This window comes from Nannobrachium achirus, assembly GCF_963921795.1.
Source record: "Nannobrachium achirus genome assembly, chromosome: 12".
Classification (NCBI taxonomy): Eukaryota; Metazoa; Chordata; class Actinopteri; order Myctophiformes; family Myctophidae; genus Nannobrachium; species Nannobrachium achirus.
The window spans coordinates 36,424,557-36,430,962 of NC_137832.1; positions in this window are offsets into that span (position 1 = coordinate 36,424,557).

The window sequence follows — 6,406 nt, forward strand, 5'->3', positions numbered from 1 at the left end:
CATTAGCCCTCAAGCAGGCATTTTGGAGCTGAATGGCTGTGAGAGAGAATCTCCTCTGTTATGATCGTCCTCTGCCGTCCCATGGGCCTCAGAAATACTGGACAGCTTCTCTCTGCACCTATAGACTGAGAGCTGGAGAGTAGGCCAGAGCCACTCAGTCAATACATTGACTATGGACTTTGTCATTCTAATTATTAGTGGTGCTAATCACTGCTACTATGAAAGTTACAGCCATCGATTAAAATAATTAGGTTGCCAAATTTAGGACGCCATTTTAGTGTCTCAATCCTCCTCTGTAAGTTACTGTTGTTGTTGTCAAGTTAGAATTCACTGGCAAAGATCTGTTAAAGAATGAAGGTCATTTGTCAGTATGCATCCAGATAGCAAATGCAAAGGGTGTGAGGTAGGCAAAATAAAATGATAGTCTGCAAAGTCTCTCTATAGCAGTAGTAACAGCAGAGTAAAAATTGAATGAAAAAAAAAGTTTGAATGATTGTCTTTGGCTAAATAAAGGAGTTGCTATAAACAATGTTGTCAGTAATGCATAGTGCCCTCGTCATTATCCACAATGAAAACTTTTACGGCGCTGGCTCGCTTTCCCTGGAGAAGGCTGTGTAGAGTTGGCCATGAGCGAACACAGGTTGAGGCAAGTAAATGCCAACTTGTTCATTCTCTTGGCCATGACCCATGTTGATGGTAACAGAGAAAGCTAAGCGTATAGAACTGTTGTCTAATGAAGGGAAGCTCATCACCTCTGACATTGGGAGGTATTCTTGGGAGGAAGATTGTTTTACTCCTATATAGAGTAAACCGCCAAGCCTCAAAGGTCCATTGAGCTTAATGGAGGAGTGGTGCAAGCTTGTGTGTCACACAGGCGGGTCTTTACGTACGCAGACTGTAAGAACAGCTGAGCCATGCAGCTGCGCAACATCAGGAAATGGATGGATTGATAAGTCACAGGAAAGACGTGTTGTAATTGGCCAGTAGTCACTTGACTGGCAGCGATCCCTTGGTTTTTCCAGGAGGTCCAGACTACAATTGTTGCACGTCGCTTCAATGAACTGCAGGCGAGGCGAATGATGCATCTAGTTTTTTATATCTGTGGATAAACCTGCTTGTCACATAAACCCCCCCCCCCCCCCCCCCCCACCTAAAAAAAAGAAAACCCTCCTGGGGGTCCGGGGTCCCAACCCACAGGTTGAGAACCACTATACTAGGACACGTAGTACCGGCATAAGTGGCACAATAACATTTCCTGGCACATACGGTATGCCATTTAGGTCACACTGACACGCACAGACTTAGTCCTACTGATGTCATACTGGGATCTCCATAGTTACAAAGTCCTGAAAATCACACTTAAAGGGTCCCTGGGAAATAATCATTTCAAATGGAGGTAAAAGGCCTTGTGAATTTGAAAGTCAATTTCTGGGTCCTTGATATTAACGGTTTGAAAACCCCTGAGTTAGGAGTAGGACACAGGTTTTATTGTCCTCTGGATTCTAGTCTTCATGAAGACCTGCACATAGTAAAGGAGGAAGGAGCATAATAAAAACTAAATGACCAAGAAAGATGCTGAATCATCATTTCTCAGCTGCTGACTAGTCATGTATCATATTGAACCAGTTCTAATATGATTTTGGGGTCACAGCCTGATGTCATCAGGGATCTCCATACATGGGCATTAAAGGGACTGGTACTGACACACACAGACTTTCACATGTATGGCCGTTTATCGTCGTGATGTCCACAATATGATTGTAGATTTGGGTCAAATCTATACAATCATATGGTGATCACAGACACATGTCAGGTTTTACTGCTGTCTGTTCAAGGGACCACGCAAAATAATATCGCTGAGCATCGCTGAGCATTAGGACACGCAATGTAAAAAAATCTTTTTTAGTAGAACAACCAATATGCCCATAAAAGGGACAAGGATTTACAGATGCATAGATCTCCATATATGGGCACATATGCAATTTATTTCACACTGACACGCACAGACTTAGTCCTACTGATGTCATCAGGGATCATTGACACCCTCTGGAATCCCTGATCATAACCTCAAGTTGAAAGTAGGGGCAGCAATCATGCTGCTTAAGGCCTCTCCATACTTTGACCGAAACCGCCGTTTTCGGTCAAAAGGTCCTTTTCTACCATAAAATTATATCCCTCTGGACTTCTGAAAAGCATTGGACCGAACGAGAGTTCGGAAATTTGCACGTCGGAAAACACAACTCACCGAACATTTCGGTCGAAGTATGGAGAGACCTTTAGAAACCTGCAAGGAGGTCCCGGCCGCACTATCAAGAATGGCACCAGAATGGTGGTAATGCAAATGATGGACAAAGTCATTGAGTGTGAGATTGTAGTAGGCACAAATAGTGTTACGCTTAACGTAAATACGCCTTGCATCGCAAGGCGTATAGATCTGCTATTTTCACTACTTTTTGTGCAACACTTTTGTATGATGACGTGGGGATTTAATTTACGAAAAAACACACATTTTAAACTGACAGTGACAAAAAACTCTTTGGTTGAACTACTCGGCCGTTCTGCCATAAAAAGGCGAATGGACGCTAGATCCCACTCCCGGTCGGAGTTACCATGTGCTAGAAACCAATCGTGGTTTCTAGCACATTGGTTTCTAGCACAATGGTCCATTAACCAATCGTGGAATAACATCGTATTACGGTAAGAAAAGCACTGGTCCGGAATTCTCCTTTACTGTAAAACACATGACATGGCACAGTTGTTTGATTCTATACCGGTATGTCCAAGGTCAGTGAAACTTACAAACATTTGCTTTTACTCAACAAGTCTGTTATGGGAATCTTTGTTTGCAAAGCATTCGGCAACAGTGACAGTGGTGTTATGTTCTGTATTTTCCAGCAATATCAAAAACTTGGGAGGATTTCCCCTGTAAAGCATCTCTATATTCAATACATAAAATGTGCCCCTGAACTTTTACAGTTTTATTGTTAGGACATTATAAGCAGACAGCTACTGAAGAGCTGTTCACCAGACGATGGTATTCTGAAATTATTATTACAAGATGGACTGGAATCACACAATCGACTCACTATTTATAGTGTGATGTGTAATGAAATGAATGTACTATTTATATCAAGTTTTCACCACTCCTGCACCCTGGAATTCTGGATTGGATTGAAGTTTTTGTTTCTCTGGGATGTGAATTTCATGGGCTGCTCTTGTATATATAGTATAATGGAAAATAAAAGATAAAGAAAATAAGAAAAATAATCTAATTACTGTTGATATTCCTCAAATAAAAATAAAGAAAATAAATATAAAAATGTCTCCCCCCCCCCCCCCACACACACACACGAACAATTCGTTTTTTCCCTAATTGTGGCGACTGCGATACTGCTCCTGGTCCGATTCTCCGGCTGATCTCCAGCTCCATCCACCCCTCACTCGTGAACAAGACCCGAGACACTTAATGCACCATCATTTTCCTGCTGAGAACCACGGCCTCAGATTTGGAGGACAAATGAAGACAATCTTAATGCAGGAGATTCACTGAGGGTACTTGGATGAAACCTGCAGTGATCACACCCCTCATATCATGCCATCGCTCTTGGTCGTCCCTTATCCAAGTATGCCACACATTCTCATCTCATCTTATCTTGGGCTTTGTCTCAACAGAAGGCAGCTGCCATCTCCCTGAGTAGCCATATGCACTGTCCATTGAATGCAACATTGTTGGTGGAGGTACCTTGAAATGAATGTGATTGAGACATGTTGTCATTTATGGCACACATTTTTATTTTTATTACCCCTTCAAATGATCCAGACTGCACAGCACACCTTTCTCCCCCTCCCCTCCCCTAGTGGCGAAAAAAATAACTTCTGGGGACTGTGATTACAACACACCTGGTCTTCAACCTCCCACATCTACCACCTTTTGTGTTCCCTTTACTTCCGGTTAATGCCCGTATTCTTGTCAAAACACTGGTCATGGCCTACAAGGCACTCACGGGCATGGCACCCCCTTACCAACAGGACCCACCTCCACACTCCTTCCCACTCTACAGATGAGCTAAAACAGTCTCTTCGTCCGTTCCCTAAAACACCTGGCTATAGTGCTCCAAGCGACCTGGACACTCCCTCCTGGCTCCCAAGCCGTGGAATGACTGACCTCCCCCTTGTCAGGACTGCAGACTCACTCCCAACCTCACCCCTTAGAACAGCACCATACTCTTTAATCGTATTCCTTCTTGTCGCCAATGTTTTGATAGATGGGCCCTTGAATGCAGATAATACAGTATGTTGGTTTTACTGGTTCACATGTTGTGTTATTTACTGTAGATAGCCATACTGTTTGCTTGACCACAAATTCTAAGAATGTTATTTAAATAGCATGTTGTTTAGACAGATGCTGATGTTTACCAGTCTGGTAACCTAGTTACTTTCTAGCACTAGATTGTTTTTCTTTGCATTCTACATGACTATTACCTTGTCGTCGTTTGTTGACTGCAGGGGTTGATTCCATTTGTTCTGATTTCACAGTTCTAAGTCGCTCTGGATAAGAATGTCTATCAATATAAAAAACATCAAAGTGAGGCTGTCCCCTTGCTGCAAGACCAATCCAGTCCTGACTGAATATCCCTCACCACTCTTAGACAGTATATTCCACTGACAACAGTTTTAGTCAAGCTTCTACAAGTCAATTTATTGATAGAATCGTTCACTTTGTGATACAAGCACCAAATTTGGCATGAACAATGCCTAGGACCTACTTGTTCAGAAAAGCAAGTTAGCCACTCAATTAAAAACAAATAGGGTTGGGGTCCCATTGATTTTCTATACAGTAAAATAATACAAAAAAAACATGCTTCAAATAGCATGTGAGGGGTCAAACTAGGGGTTTTTCATGGTGCTGAATCCATTGTAAGCATCTGTTTTGCACAAAAAAACATTCCTTGGGCTAGAAAGGCCACCACAAAACTATGGTTTAGTGATGAGTCATCACTTTTCACCGTGGTTTTCACGCTTTTGTGGGGGCCTTTCTAGCCCAAGGAATGTTTTTCGTGCAAAACAAATGCTTGCATTGGATTCAGGCTCATGAAAACACCCTAGTTTGACCCCTCACTTGCTACTTAAAGCAGATTTATTTTGTTGTATTATTTTACTATATAGAAAGTCAATGGGACCCCAACCCTATTTGTTTTTAATTGAGTGGCTAACTTGCTTTTTGGAAAAAGTAGGTCCAGAGGAAACTTTGTGCAAAATTTGGTGCTTGTATCACAAAGTGAACAATTATCTCACGTAGAGGCCGGGCTATTATTTGAATTGTTGGGATGAAATGTCCAGAAGGAAGGCAGATACAGTGATTACATGTTTTAAGTGTAGATGTTTTATTAACCAGCACTAGAGTAGGCCTATTGTAAACATTCACAGGTGGCCTTGGTTATAGTCTCTTGAGAATATGTAAATTGTGTCTATGTCTGTTACACTATGATAATAAACATAATCTATCTATGATTAATTTGACTGGCCCCTGTCTCTCAAAACTTTATCTGAATTCTCAGCATTATTTTGTCAACAGTTACTTGTCATTTGTTCTAAATCGAAAGGCCATATTTATGTTGGGCTGCCAGTTGTGTTCATTTTCCTATTATATTGAAAGTTTTATGCATCATTATAATAGAGATGTGTGGTTTAATACTGATACTCTAATAGCGTAGTAGTTACAGTACACAGTGAAGCAAGATGAATACCACAATGGCATGCTTTAAAGCACTGTTTCCCAAACACTGGGTTGGGACCCATTTGTGGGTCACGGACACATTTTTATGGGTCCCTTGGGTTTCCTACATTTTGTTTTTAATTATTATTTCATAACATTTTCAGAAAACATTCCCAAAAAGGGAAAATGTAAAATCTAAGTTCCATAAATGAGAAAACAATTAGGAAATAGTGAAAATAGCCGATCTACAAGCTCACAGCACTGCGCGAAGTAACGCGTTGTGAGCTTGTAGATCTGCTGTTTTCACTAGTTTGGGTCCAGGGCAGGGCAAATGTGTAATTTCTCTTTTGGGTCATGGGCTAAAACGTTTGGGAACCACTGGTTTAAAGTGCACTGCACCAAATATATTATTAACAATGTTTGTCTTCCATTTGACAATTTGAGTTTGAAGAATTATTTTCCTCATCATGCTGTTGTTTTTGGCCCTTCTTGCTTGTTTGACTGATGATCACTTTTCACTGTAAAACCCAGAGTCTTTCCTACATTCTTAGTTACTTCCAGCAGGTAAACACACGATATTCCTGCCAGTGTATGAATGTACTACAACTACTCTAGTCAATGTATTCAGCACAACCTGGCTGGCTCTTACTCTCAGTCAGCTGAGCTCACATGAGCTAAAATACAACATTT